This window comes from Biomphalaria glabrata, chromosome 17 (genome assembly GCF_947242115.1).
Source record: "Biomphalaria glabrata chromosome 17, xgBioGlab47.1, whole genome shotgun sequence".
NCBI classification, from domain to species: domain Eukaryota; kingdom Metazoa; phylum Mollusca; class Gastropoda; family Planorbidae; genus Biomphalaria; species Biomphalaria glabrata.
The window spans coordinates 628,542-640,733 of record NC_074727.1 but is presented as its reverse complement, the minus strand read 5'-3'; the positions used below and the strand labels follow the sequence as shown (position 1 = coordinate 640,733).

The 12,192-nt window shown below is 34.3% G+C and overlaps 1 long non-coding RNA gene across 1 annotated transcript; it reads right to left on the bottom strand.

Moving 5' to 3' along the window:
- Window positions 1-1,349: 1,349 nt before the first annotated feature.
- On the bottom strand, window positions 1,350-9,449 carry LOC129923654 (uncharacterized). The gene is made up of 2 exons (XR_008775648.1): window positions 8,654-9,449; window positions 1,350-5,825 (listed from the first exon to the last, which is right to left on the bottom strand). It is a non-coding gene; the product is annotated as an uncharacterized LOC129923654 (long non-coding RNA).
- Between the last annotated feature and the right edge of the window lie 2,743 nt (window positions 9,450-12,192).

Below are 12,192 nucleotides of genomic sequence, written 5' to 3'. Positions count from 1 at the left end.
TGGCTGTAAACGTCATTGTCTAGGGGGTTGGGTAACTGGAAAGCGATTCTAAGCCTTAGTTAGCTTCTTGACGACAGAAACATCTTAACTTGTAAAAGTGTAACATGAACATACAGGGCTAAATTTAACTATGTGGAGGCCCCCGGGGAAGAAATTTTGTAGAGCCCCGTACACTTTTTCAAAATCATAAATTAAAAAATCCACTTATTAATAATAAAACTATATGCCATGTTTTGGAAGAAAGAAACAAAGTAGGCCTACTTGTAAATTTATTCTACTTTATACTTTATAGACTCTTAAACAAAATTTTTATTGTATTTTTTTAGTTAAACAAAGAAGGTACATTTAATTTATCTTTGAGTTTGTGGAGGGTAAGGTCCTGGTTTGACGCACAGCCGTTGAGATTCGAAACTGCATTTCTAAGTTGTAAGCATGATACAAGCATACACTTCTTTCTTGTCAATCGTAAAATTTAAAGTTTTGTCGGAAAAAATGTTCGAAACAAAAAACAACAAACATAAAAGTGGCTGAAACGTCAAAATTTTGAGACTTAAAATCTTGTGGAGGCCCCTTTCTTGTGGATTCACTGGGGCAGTAGCTCCACCATGTCCTGTCCTAAATCCGGCCCTATGAACATAGGCTACTCTTTAAATAGACACATCTCAGAACTTTATAGTTAATGAAACACTTTATTAACTATTCTACGTATTAAGTAGTACGTCCCGTACGCAGATAAACGCAAAAGAAAATACAACGCTCACCAACAAAGACTATCTACGATAAGACTTTCCTACTAATAAACCCTCGACTTACTCAAACCCAAACTATAGTCTAAACTAACCTCTGAAAGTATATGCACTCTCTCTCATTTGTGCCCCAGTCACCAACTCGCTCTCTCATCTGTCCTTACACACATTCACCTGGACCTCGTGCAACTATGAATTTATCCCTACCATTATAATAACTAACACGGTTTGTTACACTGGTCTGTAAAAGATTAGTTACTTTATGTAAAACTGGGTGTGTATGATGTGTCTGTCAGATGGACTAGTAAGCAATCAATGAAATAATTACACGTAAGTAACATATCCGGTGGGGCTATGGTTGAGTAGTTAAGTGCTTGACTTCAAAACCTGGGGTCCTGGGTTCGAGTCTTGGTGAAGACTGGGATTTTTAAGCGGTCGGTCGTTGTGCTCTATAGCTGTTGGCGAACTATAATAATTTTCTCTGAGTGCTGTGCAAACTGCTTTGGTAGCCTAATAATTTAAAGTCGTAGAATAAGCCAATCATAACTGTAATTAATCAACTTTTTACTTGACAGCCAATTAAATTAGTCCACCGATATCTCATCAGTCGAATCTACACCTGTTTATTATTTAAATTTGTTTTGAGGTCAATTAACAAACCTATTAAAGCACATCTTGTTTATTCTTTATTATGATATTGTGTTCAGATATGAGGTGATGAAGACAATACAATATTTTATTTTACAAAAACATTTTCTTTTAGTTTACAATCTACTTCACATTATCTTCCTTACTAACTCTAATATTTTCACATGCATTTAAAGCTTAAATATATATAGATTACAGACATAACTTCAAAAGAGAAGATAAATACGTCCTACGCATTTCATGTTTAAATCTAGTCAGTGGCGTCACTATGGGGAGAGGCGTGGGGTGCAAAGCCGCACCGGGTGGCACCCATCAGGGGGTGACACCCAAGTCGAGAAAATGCACTTTCCCAAAAAAACAACTTTTAAAAATACAAATTTCTACCTCGAATGTTTCTCACATTTTAGAATCAGCATGTACTAAACTTTCTGAATTCAGTTTGATTTGACTAGTAATTTTCCTATTATGAGAAAAATATTACGTTGTACACGCCACGGCAAAGAAGATTATGAAGCTCAGAAATGTAGAAAAACGTTTGGCACCCGGGGATCCCCCCAGACAACTCTGAGTGAGATTAAGGCGCTCCCCCTTAACAAATTATCTGATCAGTTGAGTGGCGAAAGTAACATTTTATTAATGCAAAATGTTGAGAAACACATTGACATAAGCGCTCGCGCGCTATTCGACACATAGGGCTGCAAGCTTTCTCCACAGCTACTTTCTGTAACGGACTTAGGTTAGTTCTTTGAGAGCTAATTTATGCCCAAACTGTAGTTCTCTACAAGCGTACAAGTATTATAAAGTACACTCAACGAAGGAGTAGAAAATTAGTATTTATTTACTGCAAACAATATAAAATATAATATAATATATTACATAAGGGTATCATGACACATCATAGCATTACCCCAAATATTCAGTACGCACACATAGCAAGAATAATAATATAACATCTCCTTACTCTAGGCATAATAACCGAAAAACAATCACCAACACCCTACTCAGACAAGGTCAGCTTTCTGACTAGACGGACCACAAGAAACCTTATTGTCCCTTCCCCCCTCCCTTGAAAAACCCCGTGCTAAAAACAATATACAACTCAACTAATAAAATAAACAAACACACACACACAATTTCACTTTTTACACACCCCTCTCTTGACAATATACAATTGGGGCATTTAAATAGCCCCTCAAAGAACTAACCTAAGTCCGTTACACTTTCCTCTTGAATCGGTGTGACACCATGATTAAACGTTGACGGCATGTTTTTGCGCTCCTCTTTTCGGCTTTCGTGTTAAGGATGACTTAAGTAAACATGTTTCGTCTTGTCTAATTGTCACAGTCTTAGTTGACATTGCATGATCTAAAGTTCACGTCATGTTAAGAGTTTAAAAGACACGTGGAATTCCTGATGTAGAAAACAGGAAGTAGAAGGAATAAAGTTGACTTTGAGTTCAGTCAAGTCAAGTCAGTAAGGTTTTGCTCCCGGTCCAGGAAGGTTGGACGTTGCTTCCTGGACTGGTGTGTATATATATGTATATAGGATGAAAGTCGATGGACTAATGATTGTTGATTAATAATATTTGAGAGTTGATTTCATTACGTGCTTATTGAATATTAAGGTATTATTCGTATTTCAATGGATATCTATAGTTGAAGCTCCAGTGTCACTAGTAGTAATTGTTCTTATTGTTACCCGCTGAGATGCGGACGTGATTGATACATTTGATACCGCTGCTATGCGGATAGGATTGTTTATTATTTCTTGACTTGTAGCACTAACAAGGAGTGCAGTGCAATATTATTGTAGTAAAATAAACTTCATGTTTGTCTGCTGAAACGAGCTTCAGTTAGTTTATAATATTCGTCTTGTCACGTGTCTAGAGTACTTCAGGAAGCAAGAACTCAGCATTACACATTGACACTAATGATGTATCTCACAAATGTCAATCGACGTTCAGTCGCCTCTTTCCGTAGACGGCGAATGCCTGTACTGGAAAATATTTCTCTATTGGTAGCATTATCTCGGTATGTTATTCAAATGATCCTTCTCAGCCGTCACTGCTCAGTCTTTTTTCAAGGTGGCGTTGGGACAATGATTGTTTTGAGTAGGTGGATTTCATCTCCAAGCTAATTGATTTGTTTGTTCAAATTGGCCGTGCTTTTTGAAAGATGGCTCCTGCTTTCCAATCCGTGATAACACTGCCTAAATTCGGGTGTAACAAATCAATAATTTAGCTTACAGTTTTATTGTTCAATTTTAAGAAACAAAAAAAAACCCACAATAGTTGTTTGTTTTTAGGGAGAGATTTCGTTTTCCTTGGGTGACACCGACCCTAGTGACGCCACTGAATCTAGCCATGCATGTTAATCAATAATATAAACTTTAGCCTACTAAGTAGTTGGTTATCCTGGCTGATACCACACTCTAATTTTTAGTACCCATTAGAGTTTGGTGGACTTAGAGGTATCATAAATATTCTGAATCTCAAAGCCCTTGTCTTTACCAGGTTCAAAAGTCATGTGTTGTAACCTTCAGCCATTAAATCACCTAATTAAAGATGTAGTGAAAGAAGTGTATACTAAAAAAAAATTTATATGGGTTAAATACATTTTGTCGCATAATAACCTCAAAATGAATTTTAAAAATTTTTATTTTTTTTTCGACCACATTTTTCACCTGCGGTCACATCATTATTTTTCTTTTTTTATGAAAATTAAACATATTGAAAATTTTTGCAGCCTATTACCTATGATATACTATCAATAAACTACATGTGAAAAATTATTAGTCTAAATTATACAGAACTAAAGATTTTGAGATTCTTGTGGACAACATGCACCTAAAAATACATTTTGAGAAAAACGCATTTAAAGTTTTTAAAATGATATAAAATATTTATTGCAACCATAAAAATGAAAAAAAAAAGGGAATATTTACATAATATAACATAATAGATAATAAAAAAACTATTCATTAAAATGGTCCATTATTGAAGGCTAAAACAGCAAGGTATGTCGCCGTCCTTAGTTTTTAATGTTGCGAATTCTGTTTTGGGGCATCTTTGCCAAATGAGGGAATGAAAAGATTCATTGGCGTTTTGTGTTCCCATTCTTGAACATGTTTTTAACAGATCTGTGTCTGTTATAGGAAATAACAGTTTTCCTATTTCTGATGTGATGGTCTGATTATGTTTTTTGTATGGCTGTTTTAGTGCCTCTGATCTCTTAAAGTGTGACACCAAGATGTAGTGCCATCAGGACACAACCTGTGGTTATGATCTAGGTCTGAGCTCATCATATGAAAAAATGAGCCCATAACAGCCAGCTTCATTTTTTTGAATGTCAGGAGCATTTTGGCGCAGAACTTTAAAATATTTGTAATTTTTTCAATTTTTGGCTTTGTAAGCCTATAATTTAGTTCTTTTTTGTTAGACATTTTTAAATTGTTCAAAGCATTAAACATTCTTTTTGAGATGTGGTTAATGCAGTCCTCTTTTAAGATTTCTACATCATATCCTGAGTTGATAATGGCAGATGAATGTGATTTACTATCGCCATCACACAGCATCATGCCATAAACACGTTTTCTGATGCCACAGAGTGAGAACAAATTTTGGATGCTGCTGCGGCCTCCATTGCATTTGCTGAGCCACTGAAGTTTTTTTGACACATATGCTTAGAGGCATCAAAATTTAGTTCTGCAGAGTTTGAATCACAAAAACAGCAATAATTTGATAGGACTTCGGTGTCGATGACGAGTCCAGTATCAAAATCAATAACTGTGCCAATTCCTGAATGAGATGAGTGGCCCCTTTTATGCCAAGTCCCATCAAAAGAAACTGTAATAACAGGACAGCCTGTTGAACTTATTCTATCATCTGTAGTCAGAGGTTGTGAAATGTTTCTTCCATGCACAACAGCAGATGCCCTAATCATACATTCTTCACCAGCTTCAATTATAGCAGTGTTGACTATGTTAGCTAGATTGTTATAAGTATTTCTGTGCATGCAGGGCATACTCATAAGTCCACAAAACCTATCAAATTTAGAATGCGAGATTCCAGATTCTTTTAATGCAGCGACAGCGCGGACATTAATATCCAGATGAACATTATTACTTTTTTTTTAGGTCCAGTCAGGCCACAAATATGTTTCACAATTTAGGCATTTGATTTTAATCAAATGAGCCATGCCTTTTGATTAAGTGATGCACATGGTTAATTTTTTGTCGAAGAAATGTGGACAGCACAACAAGGAGACCATTGTGGTCAATTCCATTGAATTCATCATGACGTATATGAAATCTTCAGGCAGCCTCTTATTGGTGTTATCAGCGTTAGTAATTGCAGTTAGAATTATTTTTCGTTCAGCTGCACTTGCAGGCTGCGTTGTTGCTGCTTCAGATCCAGCTGTATCCAAAACAGAGCTGCAAACAAATAAAAAAAAATTAGAGGTTCTTTAAAAAAAAATTCAATAGTATGAAAGTACACGTCACATCTATTTATGTACAACATGAAGATTATTTTAAATTTTATAATGCATTTTAGGAATCATATATTGTATTAATCATCAAAAGTAAAAAATGTAAAGAGACATGTTACATGTAGATCTATATAACATGGTTCATACAACTTTTGTGAAAATGAATTCCAGACATTTTCCAGACATTTATCTTATGTTTTCCAGACTTACTAACAGTAAAAAGGATGGCTACCTGAGCATGCCATATGTGCTCTGGACTGCTGTATTCGTGATCTTGGGTTCAAACCCGGCCAATAACTAACCCCTGTCGTACTGTGGGAGGTTTGGACTAGGGTGTAATAATAATTTTCAATTATTAAGGAACATACGATACAAGGGGGAAAAAAAGTCACTAATCTTGTAGCACTTAGACTTGGGAAATTTAATAGGCCCTATATAGTTTAATAGGCCTAACTTAGTTGTAAAATCTTATTCTTAATCTCATAACTAGTCCAATAGTTTTATAATTTTTATATAGATATTTAGTGGCTTAAACATTAGACACTAGTTAAAAAGTAAAGACTTATTTAAACTAGCCTAGGTTAGAGGGCCTACCTCTAGTAGGCCTATAATTCTATTGGAGGAGATAATTTTAAATAAAGATCTAGAGATAGATTAACTGTATTGAACTTGAAATTTAATTTGTAGTAGTGGCTTACTTATGTCTAATTCACAATAGGCCTATGTGAATACTGACTTGTTTTTTTTAACGGGGTAAAAATTGATAATATTGATATCTAGATCTAAATCTATATCATAACCATACTAGATTATAATTATAGATCTATATGCTAAGTATGCTAGATCTAAATCTAGACTTAGATCAAGACTAAATCTAGTAGTAGATCTAGTATTCTAAGTCTTTTTAGTTTTTGAGTTTAGACTCAAGATCTATATTCTACATTGAATAGATTTGGGGAAAAAAAAAAAAAGGGGGGGGGGTAATCGTGCATAGATCGAGACTAAATCTAGTTGCAGACCTAGTAATCTAAGTCATTCTTGTGCTCTAGTCTTTTATCTTTTAGTTTAGACTAAGATCTAGATCTATATTCTATGTTGACTAGATATAATATAACTTGTTTTCTTTATTTAAATGGGGAGGGGGGGGGGGGAAATCGAGACTAAATTAGGTACTAAATCTAGTAGTAGACCTAGATCTAGTAATCTAATTTGCACATAGATGAAGACTAAATCTAATTCTAGACCTAGTAATGGAAGTCATTCTAAAGGCCTAGTCTTTTAGTTTAGACTCAAGTGCGCATAGACAGCTGCCAAATAATTAACCTAAAAAACTAGGGGCCTTCGATGGGAAGTTTTACCGATCTTATAGGCATATTCTATGTTGACTAGATATATTATAATATAATTTGTTTTCTTTATTTAATGTGTGTGTGTGTGTGTGTGGGGGGGGTAATCACACATAGATCGAGGCTAACATTAGGCTAGTAGAAAACCTTGATCTATTAAGAAGTGGCGCATAGATCAAGACTAAATCTAGTAATCTAGTCTAGTAGAATTTAGAATTTAGTAGATCTAGTAGACCTAGAACAGATATAGATCTAGTAATAAAAGTCGCGCATAGTCATAGATCGAGACTAAATCTAGTAGTAGACCTAAATCTAGTAAACTATCTAAGTCGCGAATAGATCGAGACTTTTAAATCTAGTAGTAGACCTAGATCTAGTAAGTCATTCTTGTTGCCAAATATTTTTGGTTTAGACTCAAGATCTAGATCTAGACTCTCTATATATATTCTATATTGACGTCATTGACGAGATATATTTGTTTTCTTTATTTAAAAAAAAAGGGGGGGGGGAGTTTCGCCCATGCATAAATAAATCTAGGCCAAAAACTTCCCGACCTTTGGTAGCCTAACTGAAATTTGATCGACCATCTAGATAATATAGAATAACATCTTCTAATCATCATCTTTTTTGAAGTAACGTCTGTATTATATAAGATAAGATAACAGCAGTCATAATAAACTAGTTACTAGTCTAGGACTAGATCTATTACTAAATCTGATTTAAGTCTACAGTACACAGTCTAGAAATTGGCTGGCATTTCACTGACATGCCGTGGATTGCGCATGCTTTCACAATAGATAGATCTAGTAGGCCTATTAATGGAAGCCTCTATGCCCAACTAGATCTAGCAGCCTAGCGTTTTACCGGTTACGGCGCCTGAGGGCTGAATGACATCGGATTATTTTTTTTTCAAATTCCAGACATTTAACAAAATTGCATCGAAAAGTAGCAATTTTCCAGACTTTTTTAAGACTGAAATCTGAATTTTGAAATTCCAGACTTTTTCCAGACTGCGTACGAACCTTGATATATGTATTAGATCTTAAAAAAAAAAAAAGACCAAGTTGAAGTCCTACAACTACATGATAATCTAGATTTAGAATCTAGATTCTAGAATAGATGTCTAGATCTAGTCAGAGCTAATCTAGTCAATCTAGAATATCTAGTCATTCTAGTTCTAATGTGATCTATGTCTCTAATCTATACTAGATCTAAAAAAGGATAGATCTCTATGTTTGCAATCACTTTCATGATATTTATTTAATGTCTAGATCTATATATGTAATATATAGATGTGATTCATTGATATGATAAACACGTTGCGTTTGTCGAATTCAAAGATTGATGAAGCAAAGTGATTATCTCATTATTTTATGTGTAAGCACACGCTGGTCTAGTAAATAAAAAACTCTAGATTTAGACTTACCTTTGTAATTATGCATTTGTCTTTGAAGCATGTCTTCCTCTGGGCTTACAGTAACGTTTTTTCTTTCCAAACATATAACCTTTTGTTGGCATTTCTGAGTTTGAATAATGAATCGAGGCTTTCAAATGTTTACAGAAGAAGGACCGGTTCACGTCATGTGCGCATGCGTGTAAATTTTGTTGTCATAGTTACCAATGTAGCTTTGATAGTGCGCATGCGTAAATATGGCTTAGTGAGTGTGTATATGAGGATATAGGGAAAAAAAAGAGGTAGTGACGTATTTTGAAAGTTTATATTTATAGAATGAGAAACCATGCACATAATCGGAACTAGAAAAGTAGACCTTTGTATCGATACCATCTGTTAGGGATAAGAGCGTACATTAGCTTATCAACTTTAGCTTACAAAATGTTGATTTTTAACCAAAACATCAAAATTTTGCTTATACATCTACTTTTAAAATACAAAATTGATGTATAAAGCGCAGTTTTTTTTAGTATTCTGATAGGGAATTCGTTTTCTAGACATTTTAAACTATTAAAATCAATTAATTTTAAAATATCGATATTTTTGACCTAGATCGATGTTTTCTCACTGTGCATCCCCCTTAAATACGCAGAAGTCCGATTTTAAAGATCCATCCCCCAAAAAAAAGCACAAGCCGATTTCAAATAGCCACTACAAATAACAAACAGGTCGATTCAAAACAGAAACTACGAATAATGTTCATATATGAAAAATGCACAAGTCTATTCAATCAGCCACCCCCAAAAGAGTAGAAGTTGATTCTAAATAACCACAAAAAAAAAAAAAAAAACATAGGTCCGATTCAAAACAGTCATTACAAAAATGTCGATTCCGAAAAAGCAATCACAAAAAAAAAATAAATGGATTACAAACAACAATTAATTTAAGAAATTTCTTGATTCGAAGACAAGCCTTATTAAGTCCTTAATTAAGATCATTCCGGAAATACCAAAAATAAAATACAAAAGCTTTAAAGCAAGCCTGCAGATTATCACTATAGGTTGTTCCAAGATTTCGAATCTGTCAACAACTGTTCTTACTAAGCATCTAGGAGGTAAAAAGAACCTGTGCAAGAAATTTCTTTTTAATAGGTGCGACAATGTAAGAGATTTCTTGGTTTTCGAAGACAAGCTTTATAATTTCCTTATTAAGTTGATTGGGAAATATCAAAAATAAAATACATAGCTTTCATAGCAAGCCTACGGTTTTTCGCAAATGGTGGTCCTAACGTTTTGATTCTTTCGAAACCCGTTCTTAGTAAGCATCTAGGAGTTAAAAGAAACCTGTGTACGAAATTTCACGTAAATAGAAGCGACAGTTTAAGAGATATCTTGATTTTCAAAGACAAGTCTTATAATCTCCTAATATTTATTTATAGTTGATTTGGGAAATACCAATAATAAAATACAAAGCTTTGATAGCAAGCCTGTGGTTTTTCGCAAATTGTGGTCCCAACGTTTTTATTCTATCGAAACCCGTTCTTAGTAAGCATCTAGGAGGTAAAAGGAACATGTGTACTAAATCTCACTTGAATAGAAGCGACAGTTTAAGAGATATCTTGATTTTCGGAGACAAGCCTTATAATTTCCTTATTAAGTTGTTTTGGAAATACCAATAATAAAATACAAAGCTTTGATAGCAAGCCTGTGGTTTTTCGCAAATTGTGGTCCCAACGTTTTTATTCTATCGAAACCCGTTCTTAGTAAGCATCTAGGAGGTAAAAGGAACATGTGTACTAAATCTCACTTGAATAGAAGCGACAGTTTAAGAGATATCTTGATTTTCGGAGACAAGCCTTATAATTTCCTTATTAAGTTGTTTTGGAAATACCAATAATAAAATACAAAGCTTTGATAGCAAGCCTGTGGTTTTTCGCAAATTGTGGTCCCAACGTTTTGATTCTATCGAAACCCGTTCTTAGTAAGCATCTAGGAGGTAAAAGGAACCTGTGTACTAAATCTCACTTGAATAGAAGCGACAGTTTAAGAGATATCTTGATTTTCGTAGACAAGCCTTATAATTTCCTTATTAAGTTGATTTGGGAATACCAATAATAAAATACAAAGCTTTGATAGCAAGCCTGTGGTTTTTCGCAAATTGTGGTCCCAACGTTTTTATTCTATCGAAACCCGTTCTTAGTAAGCATCTAGGAGGTAAAAGGAACCTGTGTACTAAATCTCACTTGAATAGAAGCGACAGTTTAAGAGATATCTTGATTTTCGTAGACAAGCCTTATAATTTCCTTATTAAGTTGTTTTGGAAATACCAATAATAAAATACAAAGCTTTGATAGCAAGCCTGTTGTTTTTCGCAAATTGTGGTCCCAACGTTTTTATTCTATCGAAACCCGTTCTTAATAAGCATCTAGGAGGTAAAAGAAACCTGTGTACGAAATTTCACGTAAATAGAAGCGACAGTTTAAGAGATATCTTGATCTTCGAAGACAAGTCTTATAATCTCCTAATATTTATTTATAGTTGATTTGGGAAATACCAATAATAAAATACAAAGCTTTGATAGCAAGCCTGTGGTTTTTCGCAAATTGTGGTCCCAACGTTTTTATTCTATCGAAACCCGTTCTTAGTAAGCATCTAGGAGGTAAAAGGAACATGTGTACTAAATCTCACTTGAATAGAAGCGACAGTTTAAGAGATATCTTGATTTTCGTAGACAAGCCTTATAATTTCCTTATTAAGTTGTTTTGGAAATACCAATAATAAAATACAAAGCTTTGATAGCAAGCCTGTTGTTTTTCGCAAATTGTGGTCCCAACGTTTTTATTCTATCGAAACCCGTTCTTAATAAGCATCTAGGAGGTAAAAGAAACCTGTGTACGAAATTTCACGTAAATAGAAGCGACAGTTTAAGAGATATCTTGATCTTCGAAGACAAGTCTTATAATCTCCTAATATTTATTTATAGTTGATTTGGGAAATACCAATAATAAAATACAAAGCTTTGATAGCAAGCCTGTGGTTTTTCGCAAATTGTGGTCCCAACGTTTTGATTCTATCGAAACCCGTTCTTAGTAAGCATCTAGGAGGTAAAAGGAACCTGTGTACTAAATCTCACTTGGATAGAAGCGACAGTTTAAGAGATATCTTGATTTTCGGAGACAAGCCTTATAATTTCCTTATTAAGTTGTTTTGGAAATACCAATAATAAAATACAAAGCTTTGATAGCAAGCCTGTGGTTTTTCGCAAATTGTGGTCCCAACGTTTTGATTCTATCGAAACCCGTTCTTAGTAAGCATCTAGGAGGTAAAAGAAACCTGTGTACGAAATTTCAAATAAATAGAAGCGACAGTTTAAGAGATATCTTGATTTTCAAAGACAAGTCTTATAATCTCCTAATATTTATTTATAGTTGATTTGGGAAATACCAATAATAAAATACAAAGCTTTGATAGCAAGCCTGTGGTTTTTCGCAAATTGTGGTCCCAACGTTTTGATTCTATCGAAACCCGTTCTTAGTAAGCATCTAGGAGGTAAAAGGAACCTGTGTACTAAAT